This window comes from Melospiza georgiana, chromosome 6 (assembly GCF_028018845.1).
Source record: "Melospiza georgiana isolate bMelGeo1 chromosome 6, bMelGeo1.pri, whole genome shotgun sequence".
NCBI classification, from domain to species: Eukaryota; Metazoa; Chordata; class Aves; order Passeriformes; family Passerellidae; genus Melospiza; species Melospiza georgiana.
The window spans coordinates 36,277,990-36,298,820 of NC_080435.1; positions in this window are offsets into that span (position 1 = coordinate 36,277,990).

Here is a 20,831-nt window from a genome sequence, read left to right on the forward strand (position 1 = left end):
ATTGACTAGATGACACACTATATTGAAATTTAATCCCCACTCACTTCCCATTGCCTAGAATTATCCAAAGACGTCTCCCAGCTTAGAGGGTCTCTGTGCCTTACAGGAACATAACAGTGGCTGTTGCCTCAGTGTAAAAAACTGACAAGGTCTGAAAACAAAGACCATGTCAGACTTCTTCTGGACTTCTCCTAATCTTTATACTAGAGAATCCCATGTATTTTGCCTGTTATTTCAAAAACTACAGATCTTGCAGTTGTGCCTTAACAGCACCAAGTCTTTATAAGGAAAGTGAAAATAATCTTTTCTGACCAAGACCATGAGATCAACCTTTTCTGGAATTTTCAAGGACACCTGTCAAGATTACTCTTATGTGCTCAGTTAACAATGGGAAAGTCTCTGAATATTGCAGATACTTTGAAACACAGTTCTGAAATATCTAATTCTCCTCCTCTACCAGGATCCCAGGAACTTCAGAGTAATTTTAGACTAAACCTCTAAAAGCTATAAACCTTTTAGCATCGTGACCAACGCAACCGCCTGTGTCGTTCAGTCCACGGGGTTTGCCAGTCCAAGGGACCGTGTATTCTTGAGCACCATCTAGCGGGATTTTCATGGTTTACAGATGCTCACATTTAAAACTCTGATGTCACAGCTCTTTGCTACATTAAAAAGGATTTTAAACATGAACTCATACTTTGGCTGAACTTTTCTTTGCTGTTAGAAAGCCTCAGGCTTTTTTTTTCTCCTGAGTGTGCAAGAGAGTAAAGAACTCCAAGCAGCACAACAGTTTTCTGGTCTGTTTCCAGGATGCCTGCCTAACTATGAGACCTTTTGCCTGTTATTTAGGTTTTGGAAAAATTAAAAAAGGTTTTCAGGTTTCTCAAAGCACAAAAGGAAAAATACAAAAATAAGAGACTGTATAATATGGAAACTTTGTGCCTGGAAGTAGAATCTAAGAGAAGGAAAATGTTTCCTGAGAAACCATCACTTGAAATCCATAAACTGAGTTTACAACAGGAATAAAAATATTCTGAACACATAATAAACCCAGCATTTTAAACTAATCTAAAACTCAATTTATACACAATTCCAGCTATAGCCCCATTTCCAGATATAATGAAGTAGGATACAGTCTCTGTTTACTTTATGATTGTTCTTAGAGACTTGTTTTTCTTTGTTCTTAGAGACTTGTTTTTCTTTTCCTTGTATTTGAGGCAAAATTCCTTGCAATGGGACAGCCTGGTTTTAGTATCTCAAAATAGATTAGAATTGAGGGAAAAAATTATTATGTGGAAAACAGTTGTAACTGACATGACAAGTAAGAGAACTAAAATTCCTTTCTATAACTTTTTGGGGTTGTTTTTAACAGGCAAATTTTTAGCAGGAATATATTAGTGGTTTATGTCTGGGCAAAGTTTAGCCTTTTCATAAATAAGGTAAATCTTGTCTCTCTATTTACTCTTAAGTACTGGTGGTGTCCAAAACCAGGAGTTTAGAGTATATTTTAATAGGAAATCACTTTAAATACTCCCTTTTTTTCTGAGAAAAATGCAGAAATATCACATTTTGAAGTCAACTGCATAGTACATTTAATATTTACTGTAGGATATTCCTAAAATTATCTCTAAGAGAAACAGCAAATGAGATATCCAAAGCCTCTTGCTTTTTTGCCTTATTTAGTATTCCTTTTGGAAGAGAATAATATGGCTAGGAGTTCATCAGAATTCTCCATCATGATAGATAGCAGGTTTAGATGATGAATTATAACAAGATTAAAATTGAAATTTTAGTACTCTTGTCCAGATACAGTAATTTACCTGTATTAATGAATGGATGACATTCCATGACCCTCAAGTAAATATTTATTGCTTTGTTTTCCCAAGTAGAAAAAGGGAAATCATAATTTCTCTCTGAAATATCATATAAAACTCTCCTGTAGGGGAAACCACCTATAAAGAAAGGGGACACTATATTTTGGAGTAAAGGGCAAAAGATAAAAGAAAAATATATTTTCTGCCACAATGTTATTCTTTATTGGAAAATTATTTCCTTAAAAGAACCTGAAAATATAAGGAGAAAATAAGAGAAGAGCGATTTTCTCTAGCAATCAATAGTAAAAGTACAACCAGTATGTCAAATTTCATCCTTTCCCTGCACTTCCTTCTGGGAAAATAGCATAAGTTCTTTGAAGTTTTCCTGCATCAAGACTGTAGGTGTTTGGAGGAGCAGATGTACTGGCCATAAATGTCAGAATTTTCAGTATTTTTTTAAATATCTGCCTGATGATTACATGAACACAGGAACATTTTGCCCAAATGCACCTCACTGATGATTTATTACCAACCACAAAGATTTTTTTAATTTCACTTCTTTAGTATTTGGAGGTGTTTTTTTGATAAAGTAAGTTATTTTGAACTGTAAATGAGATTTTCCTGCCTTTGAACTTGTTAAAAATTGAGAGGACATGAATTCCTCCAATAAGGACAAGCACTCTTATCCTTATTGAAAATTGGTTGCATTTGATAAATTTTGTCTCTTTTGAGGATTTATTCCTTATTTGAGAATATATGTGCTCTGCTTGTGTTAAGTGTTTGCTGCTTGCTGGAAAATTCAAAGGTTCCTATCATCCAGCACAGCCTTCCATTGTGGCATATCCCAGTTTCAAGGGATCAGACACAAAGCCCTTAAGGTGCCTGGGAAGTTGGCAGCACCTCCAGAGCTCCCCATCCTGAGAAGTTAGTCCCAGATAGTGCTCTCACTCTACTGCTTCAATTTTATCATCACTGGTCTTGTTAAGTACTCTGCTGCTTTACAAAAAGGGTCAGCCTGTGTGTAGGACAGGATGGTCTATTTTTTGTCATGAAATAACAACTAAGAAATTCCCCCTTAAACACTCAGATAACATATTTGAAATTAAACTAAAAAAATCATATATTTAGTCTATGAATTTTAAAGATAAAGAGTATCATGGAAATCAAAAACATGCATAAGTTTAAGTCATTTATAAAACTTCAGGAAATTGTCAGGAACTGGTAGATATTGAGCCTAAGAAGATTAAGAGACTGTGTGTTTGTTTATAACATCCTTGCAAAAATCACATATTTTAAGCATGGGGAAAAAAGGCTTTTCATTTTCCTTATATTGATTCAAACAAGAACTGTTATTAGTGGAAGAAACACTTGGTAATTTGTCTGGTATATGATCCATATGGAAGCTTTGTTCTTCCCTATAAATGGTTTTGATGTTTCAATACTATGACATCAGAGCAGCAGTGATCTGAGTAATTTCTATTATATAGCAATGGTATCTGTCATTATTCACTTCTGCTTTGGAAAGGAGATTATTTCAGTTTAGTCATTTTAATCCACATAATAAATATTAAAAGTGATCATTAAAAAGCTTATTTAGTAGAGATTGATCCTTTATTAATATGCTCACAACTCAATCCATCCCCAATGCTAGATAAATTAATCATTCCTTCCTAGTTTTTATGTATCAGAATAATTTCCTTCAAGAGTTCCTGACTATACAGCTTCAGGGTAATTAGCTTTACCCAGATTCCTTTTTACTCTATTTCAACTTCTGCAAAGCAAAAGGACTGAAATTCAACATATTTCTTTTGGAACAGTTGTTACTGAAAATTTTTTATGCTGCTAATATTCCTTTGTGCGCTCAAAGGTGATGTTATTTTGAAGTCTGGAGTAGACTAATTAACTAACACAGAGAAATGGTGGCATCTTCAGTAAATATCTGTATGCAGACTTTGATGGAAAATGTTCTGGATTCCTGATATTTTCCTACAGAAAATATTAATTTGTATTAAAAGAGTATATTAATCCCATGATATTTGTAACAAAAGAATTTATTTTTCAAATCTATGTCCTCACAGTGAAATTATTTTCAAATGAAAGATTGTGGGGATTTGGGGTTTTCTTGGGTTTTTTTGGTTTTTGGTATTTTGTTAGGTTTTGGGGTTTTTTTTAGAATGCAGGCTGGTTAAAATTGAACTCTCTTCCTTGTTAATAGTTGGTTCCAGCAACATGAAATAAGCCAAGCACATAGCAGGTTTCAGGTGCTTGAAGTTCCCTGCCACAGAGACAGAAGCCTAAACTCTGTGTTCAGTGTCTTGAACCAGAACTCCCAGCAGTTCCAGCAGAGTAACCTGGAAGTTAAAAAGTCTTTGTCTTCTCAAAAATAAAAAAAATTAATAATACCAGTCTTTGTCTTCTCAAAAATAAAAAAAAATTAATAATACCAGGCAATCACAATTCAGGAAACATAATTTCAGAGCAGAAATACTTGTTTCAATGATGGCTACACAATGTTTCTTATCCTGCCTTGCTTGTAGGATTTTTTTGTCACTTGGTTTTGATTTAGAAGGAGTCCAGATTTTGACATCTCAATGTTTTTGAGAAATAGAATTCTCAAGTTCAGGCCAATTCTATTAGCAGTTCTAAAATTACTAACCTCAGCAGGTGGAAGAGTAGAAAAGTTGCTTCAGGAAAACCAGGAAAAGCTGACATGCAGTGCAGGAAAAATATAGGCATGAAAAAGATGTTTTGCTTCAGTGTCTATTTTCAGAAAAAAAAAATCTCAGAAAGGGTCCAGAAAGTTAGAATAGTTTTATATATTATGGACAACCCCTGTATGTAAGAGCATTAGTATTCCCTGATGAATACATCACATTATAGACTCTGAATACATAATATTTGAGTCATTCAGATCACTGATTCTCTCCTGCAGATGCAAAGTCTTGCATCACTGTGAGTGGTATCTCAAGGACTAGCCATTTTGAGTACCAATATGACACTAGAAATAGGAAGTTCTGATTTCTGCAACGTAAGTATAGATACAGACCTACATGTTAGCTGTACCCATTGATGGGAATATTCCTTTCTTACCAGAGTTGTTCCACTGGCTTTAGTAAGACTCATGTCAGTGGCCTAATTCAATGCATTAAAGCTCAGAAACCTAAAATACCTATAAATGTGAAAAATTAACAAATAAAACACTTCTGTCTGCTTCTTCTTTTATAACATCTACATATTCTGAGCTTATTAAATTTAAATGAGCCTAAAGCTTTTAGCTGCACTGTTCATTGTTTTTTCTCTGTGTGCCTTTGTGCCACAGCAGGAGTGTTGCATGCCTTTGCAATATTAATATTTCTAAACATCTGGCATCTCCTATATGACTTCACAGATTATCTGTAGAGGAAGCCAAATGGAAAAAAAAAAAAAAGTAAAACTATAGTTTAAAACAAGTTTCCACAAATAAGTCTCTACTAGCAGCATTGTCTGAAATGTAACAGTTTCAATAATGTGCCTCTTTCTATTGGAGATGTTTTAAAAAGGTGAATTAAATTAATTGAAGAGACAAACTCCAGCAGTGTGAAATGATCCAGCAGAGAATACATAACCCTGTATAATCTTTACTTTCACTCTCACAAGCATGTTTATAAATTTCAGCCAGACTTGAAGGAGAGATTTACAAATTAAACTCACAGAGATACACATAGACACAAGCATTCAGCTCTGCCTTTGGGGATTTACAGAGAAAAATGACACAGAATAGCACACTGTAACCATGTCACCTTGCAGTTATTAGAAGTTATAAACCCATAAAACCTAAACAGAGGTAGTTCTTATCGCTGACCAAAAAAAAAAAAAAAAAAAAAGAAACAGGGCACAGGCCTATTTCAGAAACTGTTTTGTATTTAATATTTAAATTACATGTTTATTATAAGATTCAAAATGTGATTTTTTTTTTATTGTGCTGTGAATATTTGATTCCAGCACGGGAAACCTATGCACACTAAAAGTAATTATAAATGCCCCAAATAAATGTTTATCTCCATTCTGTATTTTAATTAGTTTAATGCTTTGGTTTTACTGCTTTTTACGAAAACTGTTCAATGGCACATTGATTGAAAGAAACTACTCACTTTCTAGGGTCCATTTCTTTCAGGATGATTATATTTAGAAACCAGCTTATGTCACCCTATTGGATTATGACTTGTTTAATTTCCAATGAAAGTATGCCATTTTTTAAATGTTATGGAAATTCAGGGCTTTGGTATTTTCATTTATATACTTAGTAGTTTTCATGTTCACTATAATTAAGGCAAAATTTGTAAGATAGAAGCATATCTTGGCTTTTGCAGATACAACAATATCTATTCTTGATACTGCATATTTATGGGTATGACTTTCAGTAATTTCTTTTATTTTGTTCTATGTATTTTTATTTTTGCAAGCAGTCTTTGCACTTGACCTAGTCTTCTTCAGGTAAAATAGGTAAACCTCAGCTGCATCTCTGCAGCTGCCTCCATTCATCACCTATTTATGTAGATGCAGATAATTGGAAAATTCATCTTTCCTTTCACAGGCAATTTTCAAAGCATAAAAGGTTTAGAAGAAGGTTTGTCTTAAAAGATGGGACAGTGTGAAACAGTACACTGGAAATGGGCACAACCAGATTCATCACAGCTGAGAAGTGCTGGCCCTCAGAGGATTTCTCCTATAGTCAGCTTGGGGAGTGTTTAAAAAACCACCAACTAGTAGAACTTGCTTTTTCAAGGAGAGGAGAAAAGCAATATTACCTAAAGAGTCCAGAAGAGCTGCATTTTTTCTCTGTCTCACATCTGCACAGGGGAAGTGAGGTGTAGGGATGATTCACTGATCAAATCATTTTAATTCCATATTTTTCATTAATATATTGAATTTTAAATTATTTAGCTCAAGTAGAGACATTATAAATTTATAACTTTTATCAATCAAGTAGAATTATGGACATATCCCATGCAGTTAAGCACCAGTTTTGCAGCTAAGGCACAGACTCAATAGACCCAATTTCACACAGACGTGAGTGAGAAAAACAGCAATCCTTTCCAAATTACAACATTTATTTTTCATAGATGAAATTGAATTTGATGAGGTTTCACAAGTAAATTGGTAGCTAATTTAACATCACAGTAATGATAAAATTTGTCTCCTTGCAGAAATTCAGTGGGATTTTTTTGGGGTTGGTATTTTTCATTTTTCAACCAGATAGCAATAGTAAAGTGGTTTTTGGATAGAAGAATACATATAGACATATAAATTTTAATATGCATTTATTCCAAGTATATGTATCAAACAAAGGAGAAGATTACCAGGAACTCATTGTCTCTTTGAACACAAAAGATAGGAGTTTGTTTCTTCGAACAAAAAAGATAGTCCAAAAGAAGCAGAATTAAAAGAGAATGCGCTACTTCCTTGTATCAGCTGCAACTATCACATGGAGCTCATTGCTGCAGGGCATTTTACCTGCTCTAAGCAGTAGAAATCCTCACAAAGGACGAAGAAAACAAGCAAGAAATTTCTGTAAAGTATCCATCAAATAACCAAATACCAAATAAGTCTATCAAGAACTATCCAAATATTATATCTGGTACAAAAAGTCCTGGATTACTAGAAGCTGGAGGTGAAGTTTCAGTCTGTTCTTGTCCTTCATCCACAGGCTCCGTAGTGACTTCTGCTAGAGCTGGAGAACTAGAACAAGATGAACACTGTGGTGTAGCCCAAGTTAATAAGTACAATTTTATTAACACAGATTTAATTATTGAAATATTGCTGAAATGACAAACTTCTTTTGAAGAGGGGATAATGGAAAGATTTGATTAAATAATGAGATAAAAAATGTTGTATAACAACATTTACTTTTGATATTCTTTATAATAAAATTTACTTTTAAATTAGGCTGAAGAGTACCACTTTCATCAATTCCACATTGAAAGGTCTGTTATATATGATTTCCATATTTCATTATTTTACTGAGGTTGAAATATGTGCTTTCTTCTGTGTGATGCTCGTTTCTTCAGACTCTTTTTTCCTTTCATTGCATTCAATAAGACTAAAGTGCAGATTAACTTTCTCTAACATAATCATTATCAGTTCCTCTCAATTGTTTTCAGCTGTAGAAAATAGAGAAAAAAATAATATTTTTGTCCTTTTTTCGCTTTTTGAGGAAATGGGAAGCTGACTACCTTTTGAAAGAGATGGCTCCATTCTACTGGTTTAATTCATAAATCCTTTCAGATGGAGGTCACCAGGAAAACAAAAAGAAAAAAGTAAGAAGAAAAAGGTCAAAAGGTATTCAAAAAGTAAATTTTTGAAGGGTGAAAAATGGTTACAACTTTTTTTTAAATCCGAGGTTGTCAAAGTTAGAACAGTTACATTGCAACAGAGGCGTACAGCAGAATGGGGCTCTTCCTAGAGGCCTGCCTGCATCCTGCCAGCCTAACATCTGTAAATCCAGCAGTTCACATCCTTTGCCATATTTTTTGGGATATTCCTGTGACTCTTTAATGCCACTTGGTATTTAGTTGTGTGCAATATTTACCAGGGGTACCTATGTTATTTAAGGACAATTTAAAAAAAAAAAAAAAAGCTGCCTATTCAAAACAGGTTTTTTGAGCAAAGTAGCACATGCTTAACACTGGCTATCAGCAACTGAGCATCTCAGGCCCTGTTTGGAGCACAAAGCAAAGGGAGGAGTGTGTGTCAGGAGTGCACAAGGTGTGAAGTGCAGCTGGAGCCACAAGCAAGAAGTTTCCTGCGGGAACAGCAAGGTTGTATTCAGCTTCCTATAAATGATTTATTATGGAAAGGGTTGGACTGAAGGATCTTAATCAGAATTATTTTGCACACTAGTACAATATAATGCACTATTTTTAAAGCAATATTGAAGCAATTATATTGAAGCAAGCAAAAGCAATTATCAAGTAGAGATTGATATTACTTCCCATTCAGCCAGCTCCAGAGAAGTGCTGGCAAGCAGAGCACTACCAGCAGCTTTTGCAGGCAGCTCTCCCTTGACAGTGTAGATGCTCATGGTGTCCCAGAGGCTTTGCTCAGGGCTGCATTTTACTGATAGAGCTTTAGGGTACACAAAAGTGGCACCACAACTCTCTGGCCCTGTCTAGAGTGACTCAAAAGTCGAAGACTTCAACCCACACCCATATCGGGATTTGTCTGTTCAGCCTGAGGTCGCAGGACTCTCCTCTACCCCAGCTGTGGTGGACAGCAGCATGACTTTCAGGGAGTCCAGAATACATTTGTAGGTGGGATAAACAAGAGATAACAAGCTCTTAATTGCAGTCTCAAAGCACAGAGCCCAGAAGGTGTAAGGCATGGAAAGAGGAACGAGCACACCTGCTGAAGCAGGTATAAAGGGAGTCTTGCAATGGTGGAGCCTGGACTGGCTCATGGTGTGTGTGTCAGTGCTGATCTCAAGTGCTTGCAACTGAAGCATTCATAGAGGTTGTCAGAAAATTTGAAAATAAGCAGTTAAGGAACTTAAATAGCTAAATTTGCTATTAATGACTTTGATACAAGTTTATGGTTCTGATTCATGAGCATCATTTCTAAATATACAAAAGATGTCTGAGGTAAAACAAACATGTAGACTCATTTCCTCAGAAAAATAGAAAAAAACCAAAATTGTTGTCCTCTTCCCAGAGTAATCCTTTTAGATGACTGACTACATGAGGTGGTCTTTTCAACTCTGCAGGTGCAGGTTTTCACTTTATAAGCCAATAATTGAGAAATCATCAAAATAACAGACGGGAAATAACGGGGAATAACGTAAATAAAAAATAACGGGGAAACGTAGTTGTGGGAAACTTGGAACATTTTCAAACTTAAGGTTTACAGGTGGGTAGCCACTCTGAAGATTTTTAATATCCAAACACTCACTACTTATACTTGGAGACTTTTCCTTTATAGGTCCCAACAGGAAAGGGTTATTCACAAATAGATGCTGTTTGATACATAAAATGTGCTGTGAATGTACTATCTAAATTTAAAATAACTTATTTAGATCAACCTACTTAACGAAGAATTCTCAGAGGTCACTAAAACTTTGATTTTCCTGTTATTTTATAGCTAGTGCTTCAAAAGCCATCAAAACTACATCAAGATAGATAAATCAGATTGTTTTTATTGGTCTACTGTGTACATTTAAATATAAGTAACAAGAGTATCCACTGAATTAGACTTTGGGGGAATTTGCACTATATTGTGGCATATCTTTAACCTTGACACTACTAGAAAGATCACCAGTTTGATAACTAATCAATATGTATTTTCATCTGAATAATATATCTGATTAAAATTTACTTTTTTTTAAGAACTTAAAACTATATGATGTTGATAATAGATTTCTCCATAGGTCCTCAAATCTACTGCAGTATTTTTATTAAAAAGTTGTGAAAGGCTCTATTTAGCAGTTAAGTCTATTAAGCAGTTTTTTGCATAATTAATTTTGCATTTTATTTCTGAAAAATAAATAAAATATTTCCAAAGATACGTAAATAACATTACATTCCTATGACTGATGAATTGTTTTCATTAATTATTAGAAAGGTTTCATTTGCTCTTAAAAATTCTGTATGAGTAAGGTCTCCAAGTGACAATTATGTCAATTACTGAGATTAAAAACTACAGATTTCAGAAACTCAGAGTCAGAAAATTATTTAAGGTTTTCCATAGCCCTGACACTTATTGCACACCATAAATGTCATTTTGATTGTTTCAGAGGTCTTTAAACACCTGGTAATGAAGAGCAGAATAGACAAAGAGATACACATGTAAACACTATGGATTTAAGGCTTTTTGCTATTATAGAATCAAATTTGACAGCTTCAAAAATAAGAGTCTCACCACCAAAAGATTTGCTTTTTAAAAAATGTTTTCTCAGTACTGAAGTTTTCCTGCATTCCAGTGGTTTAGTTTCCTATGTTTACATGCAAAGCTTGTCCAGAGCAGTCAGTGCCTCAAAACATGCTGTAAGAATCAGCGACATTAAATGCTGTAAATGCTAGAAAATATTAATAATGTGTAGGGGGATACAGTATGGGTAAATGAAGGTGGTATAGAATGTAATCTTATCCCCTAAAGAGTTGCAGCTGAACCAATTACTAAAGATTAGGATCAGGCCTGATGTTAACAGGCCACAGCTGTAGCCCATCAGAAGAGTGCTATAGAAGAGTGGATTGGTTGGTTAGGGGGAGCTGGATTCAGTTGTGAGGACAAGGAAGAGGCAGTGCCTGGAGGAGCTGCCTACAGGAAACATCAAGGAGGTATGAAGCTCTAGCAATATGGAACCTTTGCAATGTAATGACAGCAATAATGTGTCTAAGTTGTATTCTCACTTTGAGAGTACATATTTGTTGCTGGAAAAGGTGTATGAGCACCTGTGTATCTTACAGGAGGGAAACAAAGGCCAGGTTGCCAATTTGTGTTGGGCTCCAGCCCATTATTTGACTATTATAAATACAGTAATAAAGTGCAGCAGAGCAGATGACAGACAAGACTCACTCAGGCACGAGCAATGTGATGCTGATTACGTGGATGATTATGTTTTGATTTGTCACTAATACAGAATCTAAATATTGCCAGTGAAGTATATAGTGTATGTCTGAAGGGTTATAAGCAGGTTCAGATGGTAGCACCTAGGTTTGCAGTCTTTGGCCTTGCAGGATGCACAATTACAATGCAAGAAAGCCCCTATGTAGCTACTTTAGGACTTTATCTCTGTGTGTGACCAGACCTCAGCACTTCACTCACCTGTCTAAAAGTGAGTATTCCCCATCTTCAGACTGGACATACCCTGCAGGAGTCCCTGCTGGGAGAAGGTATGGAGTGAGACAATCAGGAGCTGCTTGACACCTCAAGAGACTAGTTGGCCTGGTGTCCATCAGCATTTCACACCCAGCTGAAGGCTGGTGGGTAGCAAAGTCACCCATCACAGCTCCCCATCTCTGGAATGCATCAATTATGTGAGTATCCAGATGGTGCATAAGCCTATAGGACACAATAATCTTAGCTGATGAAAAAGATGAAATCAGAGTTACCTTAAAGTTTAGTTTATAACCTCAAGTTTACTGCTCTTCTCCAAATAAAATACTTCCAAAAGCTGAGCTTAGTGAGGTAGCTTAAAAGTATAAATACAACTCCACTTGCCTGTGGTGCAAATAAGCTGCCAGTGTTACATAAGTAAGATGAGATCCCTCCTGCCATGCCCAATGCCAAATGATAGCTGTACACAAAGCTGAGGAAGGACTACTAGAAGAGTAACCCAAGCAAAACTTCAAAGACATATTAGGAGTGAACAGTACCACATGGAAACCACTGGTGATGACATGAATGACAGATATGAAAAGCTTGTCAGAAGCTAACACTGACAGATAAAAAACTGCTGGAGACATTAAAATAGTCTTTAATACTACCAAAGACAAGTACTGAAAAGGAGAGTGAGAGTTTTAGTGCAGGCTGTGAAACACAATACTTCGAAAATATTAAAAAACCAACTATCACAGTGTGTGGTCCTCCTACATATGAAATTAATTTACTGTAGCCACCACCTCTAGGAATGCACTAATTTGGGGACAACACTAAAATACTAATGATGCACAGAAAGAGGCTTATTCTACTAGCATTTTCTACTGAATATATATCTTCAAGGAAATTCTGGAAGACTATGATCTCTGCATGAGTTACTTCCTGTGGTAGCTTCAAACACCATGATGGCATATGTCGTTGTGCAACTGGAACTTCTGAGAGTAAAGGGATGTATCATAGGATAAATATCCCAGGAGCAATTTATGTTTATCAGAATCCTGTTTCAGCGAGGACCAAAGACTGAGTAGGTAAGATCAATTAAAGGCACTTAGTAGGAAAAGACTCTGGTGGAAAAGTTAGATTAGCTATGCTGGAAACTTGCCTCCATGTTGTCTCAGAGCCTCAGAGGGGGAGAGAGGTTAGAAACTGTGAATCTCACACTCACTTGACTTAACAGGAACAGCCCTAAAGGCAAAGAGAAAAGGTAATATATGCTCTTATACTGTGCTAACATGCTCTCCTGGGATGTGGAGTATTTTTACAGAGGTGATCAAGTGAGACACTGGATTGTGCTGAAGCCAGGCAGTATTTCTGTGAGACAATCCTACATCAGATTTCCCCCAATGACTCAGGTAGCTGTGTGAGTCATGGTGAATTTTAATGTGCCAGAAAAGGGGCTGATTAAAGAATCACCTTGGGCATCTTCAATTACATTTGTAAAAAATGCCCAGTGGGGAGTTGTGGCTGTGAGAGATTTAATTTGCAGAGAGTTCATAACAGCTCCCCAGTTTCACATAGTAGGTGTCAGACACAAATATTTCCATGGTTAAGATTTGATCCCTGGCTATTATTTTAAGAGTTGCACCTAAGGATCCAAGTAAAGCTGTTTTTTCTGATCCACTAAGGGTTGCCCCATGGTTTTAGAATGCCCTCTCATTCATGAATATAGCTATGTCTTCTGCTAAGATTATAAAATTAAGTAACAAAGAAAATAATTTCCCTCCCATTGAAGAAAGTTGAAAGTAAAAAGGAATAAAAGTTTTATTATTCAGTGGGGTTTTTTTGGGTTTTGGTTTGTTTTCAATTATTTTTTGGTTTGTTTTTTTAAGAGTTGCAATTAAGCTTGTAGAAAGCCTTCATCACCTTTCCAGCAAATATGATAGGTGCAAGCAGCTGAAATTTCAAGTCTGAAAATGGATTATTATCAACTACTGGAAAATCCCTGTTAAGGTGGAAAAATATTACTGTTTGTAGGTATGATGATCTGAGGAATCTCTGACAGTTTACTTTCTGGCTGATTTCTTAGACAAGTAGAGTGCTTCTTGCATTCACTTGGCTTCACATATCTGTCCATCTAAGGAAGATAAATGGTTAAATCAGATCTTGGCAAAACAGCTTAAAATAGTTTCTTTTTTAGAAAGCCATCTGGAACTTAAATAGGGGAAAGTCTACAGCAATATTTTAAAGTGAGAAACAGTCTGAAAAGAGGTCTGAGGAGAGCCTAAAAGAAGTAACGGTGGAATCCCCTGGGGGGAGTTTTAATAGATGTTGAGAGAGTTTTTAAACATAAACAGCTACATTTTCAGTGAAATGAGTTACATGCAGTTATAATTCCATGCTGTTGGTATGTTGTTTGCCCAGCTTTACTGGCTCAGCATGAGTAGCTGGTTTAGGTATGGCCTTGGGCCCACAGCTCTGAACTTACATCTAGAGATTATTTCATCTGGAATGGAGTTTGTTTTCTGAGTCATTTTCCTAGCAGCTGGTACAATGCTGTGTTTTGTCTTTAGCACAAGAGCATTGATAACACACTGATGTTTTGATTGTTGCTAGGTAATGTTTATCCTAAATCTAGGACTTTTTTAGATTTCCGTGCTCTGCCAGAGAGCAGATGCATCAGACAGAAGAGAGAGACTACAGGAGACTGCAGCAGCCAGAAGGAGCTGCAGCTCCCAAGATGAGAACAGCCTATCTGCACAGACATAGGGAAAGAACCCAACAAGGTGGAAGCAAACCCAAATGTCAGCATTGGACGTGTGTAAGGAGTGTGAGGGTTGAGTGCATAAGTCACAAGGGTATAATTGCCCAGGGACCTCTTTGTTCTGGGTTCCTTATCTACATGAAGAAATTATACATTTTTTAATTTTTTACTCACTGATGACAATGACTCCAAAAGTATTAAATGCTACCAATTCACCTTCTGACATCTCAAAATTACTATATGGTTGATTTTTGTATTCTGGGGTTTTTTTTCATTGAAGTCATAAACTGACTTGCCTGCACAATAAAAAGTAAAAAGAGGACACATAGAAGCAGTTGATAATAAGGAACTCAGAAGACTGACTGTATGTACAAGAGAGAATTATAGACTATATCTGTAATGTTCTTTGCAAAGCAAACTTGGATATTGCTTCCCCACTGAAAGATTTCCATTACAAGTGGAATTTCCCCAACAATATCATTCAAATCGTTCAAACTTCCTCCAAAATAGACTTGACTAGGCATCACATAGTCTAGCACAGATGATAACTTTCATATCACTATTGCTAGCAAAGGAATCTGAGATCTTAAAATACTGAAAAAATATTTAAAACAAAATTATTTAAGAAAGCATAAACTAAAAACTGTCTAGAAGCACAGCAGAAAGAAAGTTACCTACTGTGACCCACACAGAATAAGAAAGGTAAAAATTGGTAAGTGGTTGTTCAGCTCTTTAGTGAGTTCTCTAAACAAGGGATGAACAACAAATATTGTTGAAACTATTCAAGACAGATAAGACAAAGGTCAAATGTAAACAATTGCAGAGGGTGAATGGGTGCTGAATAGTAGATGAAATTCAATGCAGGTAAATTTAAAATTATTAGAAAACAGTCTGAATTCTATACAAAAAGAGATGCCATTGCTTAGATATCTGATTTCAGAGTATAATTGACAAGACTACTAAAGCGACAGTTCCATGCACAACAGTGATCAGAAAATTGATCATATATTAAGATTAAAAAATACCAAAATTTGCATCAAAATGAAACATGGCCATGTTACTAAACCATAACTGACTTCTATTTTAACCATTTTGTGTGAGTCCAGTCCCAAGCAGAGAGAGTCAGAATGGAAGCTTCTGTAAGAAAAACAGCTGCACAGACTAGGCGTCTTTAAATACGGCAAGAGATAACCAAGGGGTGTGTGATGAGATAGACAAAGTCATGAACAGCAGCCAGCATCGCTACCTCTTCCAGCAAGGGGTCTGGGGACTATCAAATTGATCAAAGGCATACCTTATCATAAAACTAATAATAAACAAGTAATAATAAATTAAGCGCATTCCTAGGCACGGAGGAAAAACATTTTTTTCCAAAGCTTTTTAAGGGAAACCTTCAACTTTTATTGTAGCGAGCAACGCCATGTAAAATCTCTAAAGAGACACTATTTTAATCTTTGAATTTTTCAAAGTCTGAAAGGTATATAAGAGTGGCATGTAAGTTCATAGTTGAGGTAAAACATACAAGTTTTCTTGAACAATCAATTTCATTTGCATAATAATTAGTAAGATTAATGAAAATAGGGATGACATTGAAACTCTACAATGTCTTTGGAAGATAATTTATCTCACCAAGGCCTGAACATTTACCTAAAGATGGGAGGAACAAACTATCCTTCAGATTTGATTACGGAAGAGAGTTTAGATGACAAGCCTCAGTTCTGGCCTGCTTGTTATAAGTGTGATAAATTCTGGCCTTAGTCAAGACTATAGAAAATAAAGTATAAAGAAGAGTTGTACAGGAGTGGCTCATGATGTGATATTTTAAAAAATAATTATTTCCTTGGTATATATTTTGTGTATGATAAATTACTGTGCACACATACATGGTGATCTTTACTTTGTACAGCAACACAAAGTTTGCCAGACATTTGGGATAAGAAAAGGTGTTTCCACCAGTGGAAAAGGTGTTTTATAGAAACACTGCAAACTCAGTCAACACCTATCATGACATGTTCAGACAGCAGTAGAAAAAAAAAAAGAAGAAAAAGACAGTGATAATTCACTGTTGTTGACATCCCTATCCCTCTGCCAACAAGCATAACTTCCCAAAAGGCATGAAGAACCATATTAAACAAGAAATAGAAACAGGGTCTGGGCTAACTGAATTGTTCTTTGTACAAACATATGAGAAAATATGACAAGAATGTAAACAAAAGTTTATTTGACAGCTCATAGCATTTAAAGAACATTGGGTATTCTATTAAAATTGATCCCATTTGATTAAGAAACATAATTAACCATCTGCAATCTGTGTGTTAACAAGTAAAATCACATGAAGACCTGATGTTTGTTAAGACAAACAGGTAGCATTCTTTATTTCTTAACTCACTATTTTAAGATCTATTAGCTAATAGATGTTGTTATTTAAAAATGCTAAACTTATTTAAAAAAAAAAACTAAACAAAAAATACTAAAGCATACACACAGAAGAAACCCACAGGAAATAAACCTCCACAACTACAGAAAACAAGCTGCTTATCTTTCTTTCAATTTCTGTCAATACATACATGTTCGCAATGTATTTATTGCATGAGGAATATTCCTTTTCAACTTTTTTTAAATAATAATGAAGACCTAGTGGTTCAATCTCTATTGATATTTAAAGTATAATTAAGTCCACATCTGTGGGGTAAAAGTTCTAAAATTCAAACCAAGTGACTGGGAGAATTCACATTCAATAAGTGCAAGAAAAAGATTAAAAATTTTTTAGAAGTGTTGTGTCTGACACAGGTCCCTCTGACAGGTCTAGGCATACAGCATGTAAAATCTAAAAGCTGCTGGAGTATAGCTAAATGCTGTTATCCAAGCTGTCATAACTGTATTGCAGTTTAAAGATATTTCTTGACAAGAAAATTGAGAAAGCTGTCTGGCTAGTAAATCAAAACCACCCTCCTCTTTCAGTGGCCAATGAACAGATGCAGTTTAGGTCACAGATGGTGTTTTTCACCTTTTGGTCACCATGCACATTTTCAGCACGAGCACTTGCTTTCTTTATCACTAGGAGTGAAAAGTACCACTATCCACAAACCACTGTTATTTCAGAAGGCAAAAAGCTGCTGAGCCGATAAGGTTCTGGAGTGCTGGGTGATTTTTAATGATCTCATAATTTAAGATGGTAGTGCATTTTACTGTGGAATATGTTATTATATGTCTATATTCCCATGGGGAGACTTAAGAGAAGCAGAAATGTCTTCAGAAATAAAAGGTATATTGAATTGAATGCAAACAAACAAACAAAAAAAAAAGGCACAATATGCAAGCATTTTTTGGTTTGAGAGTCTAAGTTAAGGCTTCCAAGTCGGTTCAACATTTCACTTATTTGTCTCATTTCCTTTACAGGCATCTGTCAGAAGTGTCAGTAACACTGCTCTGGCCAGCACCCTCCCCTGGACAGGCGCCTCCATTGGCATTTCCAGGGCCCCTCCAATAGGGCAGCACAGAACCAGAATCAAACTCCAAAGGCTCTCTCTGATCTCCTGATTTTGAGTTTTCAATGATTTAAAATTCTGGACTTAGTATCAAGAAGTGTTCATCACTGTGACCCTGTTTTCGTAAAAGTATGCATCTAGAATGCTTAACTTAAATAGATTTGCCACTTTTAATTTTTTTTACTTTTTCAAATCAATGCTCATTGGTGAAGTTGAAAAACTTCATTTTCATTTGTATTGCAAAGAGTAACTGGTTGAAAACATCTTATTTTGTTATGTTATATGTGTCCAAATTATGTTTTGGACAAAATTTGTATAAGGTGTCCATGAGATAATATATAAAGGAATCTTGAGAAAATTGATGGCTATACATGAGACCAGTGGGATTCTGTAACAGTCTGTGGAAGCAAATGCTTAATTTTTCCTAAAGTGATCTCGGAATCAGGGGAGCTCAACAAGTTTATGCAAAGATTCTTCATTGACAGTTCCCTGAGTTCAGTGACTTGACAAGTATTTTCTGAACCTGTACTGCTTTAGGAAAGAAAAGCTTACTAGACAAAATTCCAATTTAAATTTAGAAAAATCTAGAACAAATTTTGTTAACTAACTATCTCATTCTATGCAAGGAATTAATAAAAACAATTTTTGTTAAAAGTAATTTAGTAAGGCAACAAATCTTGTGAAGCAAGAGGAAGACTACTGATGAGCTGCCAGGGGCAGCTTACTCCGAATTCAATTTTATAAAGGGATGAAATAGCCTAAGTATCCATTTTACCAGACTGAAAGGTATACATTGTTTGGTTCTGACTCTTCTTTACATAGTAGCTTAAGCACATTCATTTTTTAGTGAAACTTGTAAATTTTAGTCTGTATTATGTAAATTTCCATGAAAAATGGGTGTTCTTCTGAATGTAGAGAAAAATTTTTCTTTGAACGTTTTGTTCATCCCAGTTCAAATAGCCAATACCTGGAGTGTAAGTAGTTTAACTACAAAGAATGAATAGCCTGTAGAAGTGGGAGAATTTTTGGTTATTCTGGAAGATGGAAGGATGAACTGTAACAAGAATTATTTTCTTAGTTTTACCACCAATGTCCTGCATGAATTCTTGACCAAATGCTCCAGAATTTTATAGTCAAATCTTTAATTACTACAGACTGGATCCCTAGAAACATTTAATTACCAGACTCATGTATACAGACAGATTACTTCATTCTAATCTTTGCAGAATTAGGAAGAGGTCATTTACTTCCAGATCTTCAGAGAACTTTTGACACCTAATTTACATTAAAATCAATTAATAGCACCAAGACTAAAATAAGTAGCTGCTTACTGGTGACTTTGAGATAAATCCTTAATCATGTACTCAGCTGTTTTAAAAGCCTAATAAATTAAGGCATTAGAATAATTTCAAAAAAATACTGAAAAACAGTGAATTTTCCAGTGCCTTAGAGAATGGCAAAGAAATTGCTTCATCATGAATAAGCCATCAGTGGTCCCTATGGAATACTATTTTTCTGTGGGAGACTTCAATAAGGGTTAAACGTTAACTACACACCACATGCTTTGTAGAATCTTGCATAAGAAAATACACCCAAAAAATTCAGCTAGAAACAGGATCCTAATTCCTCGGTTTCCTGAGCTCCTTTCTGCAATTCTCTCTTCAACCACAGACAACCAGGTGAGATTTTACAGGCTTCTCTTGCACCACGCTATTTCTCCCATCGTTTGTATTTCTCAAGCATTGGAAAGCCTCATATGTTTTACAAGGCTAACAGTTTAAATTACAATGGAAACTGTTTCTAAACCTGTTCATTTCAATACATGCTGTGCTTAGAGTATTTTAGCTGACCTTAGGAATCTTTCACCTTGGTTTAAGTAAATGAAGCAAAATACCATAAATCATAAACCAGCATAAAACTCTAGCATTTGCTGTAAGTTAGAACTATGATTTTCTTCATACTTCTTAGCAGGAAGAATTTTTACAATTGATTTCATGATAATTGAGTTTAAAAAGCAGAATGCAATTTAATGGAATTTAAAATGCTGCACTTACTGGAATACTTTATTTGTCACAAGGTCTAGGGGTTTAGAATTGACTAATAGACAGAGATGATGATAAATCAATGTAGCAGAGTTAATTTCTTAGAGTTGAATTGGATTTAGTCACTCAACCCTCAGAATAATGAAATTGCATAGCTTCTCAGAGAATTTAGGGATAAGGGACCTCAGCTATTTAGGGTTTTTTTTGTGAGAGAGAGACTTTCTAATGGTATTGAAAAAATAAACCTATGTAAGTCATAGCAGTTTTCCATTTTCTCCTTTTCCATTGAAATTTCAATTAAAACCACAGTTTATAACGTTCCATGCACAGAATTAATTTATTTTATTGGACATTCTAAAAGCATATGTGACTCATTAGTGTATGAACTTCAGCATACATCTAGAGAGAAGTTGTAAACAATAAACTAGCTGCTTCCCTAAAATAATTCCCAAGAATTCCCAAAGTAAAAGTAGTTCAAACACTTCAAAAAACTTTTTTTTTTTTTTTTGTCACTAGTAGTAATATTTTCATTTTGGTCTTGTGTGTAGTTTGCATTCGTGAATCAAAATAGATGTGTCTTGCCTTACAGTAGAAACTAATTTAAAATTGAGCCTTAATATTTCATTATAATATGTTTCTTAAATTCCTGTTTGTAGAAATGTATATGCCTGTTTTACCTTCCAAGTTTACATATTTCTATCTAATTAGAACAATGAATCCTAGCAGTCAGTTGCACTGTCAGAGCTACTTGTGTTATGCTTTGCCTATTTCTATTTATGTTGGTTAAAGACTTTCATAATAGAGCTCTGGCCAAACCAAAACAAGCCCTTCCTCCACACCCCTGCAGCTCTAACTCCATTCTACACAACCTTTGGCTAGCCAGAACACCAGATGAGCATGTGGAAAGTTCTGCAAGTATGATTCTCTGGTACTCTTT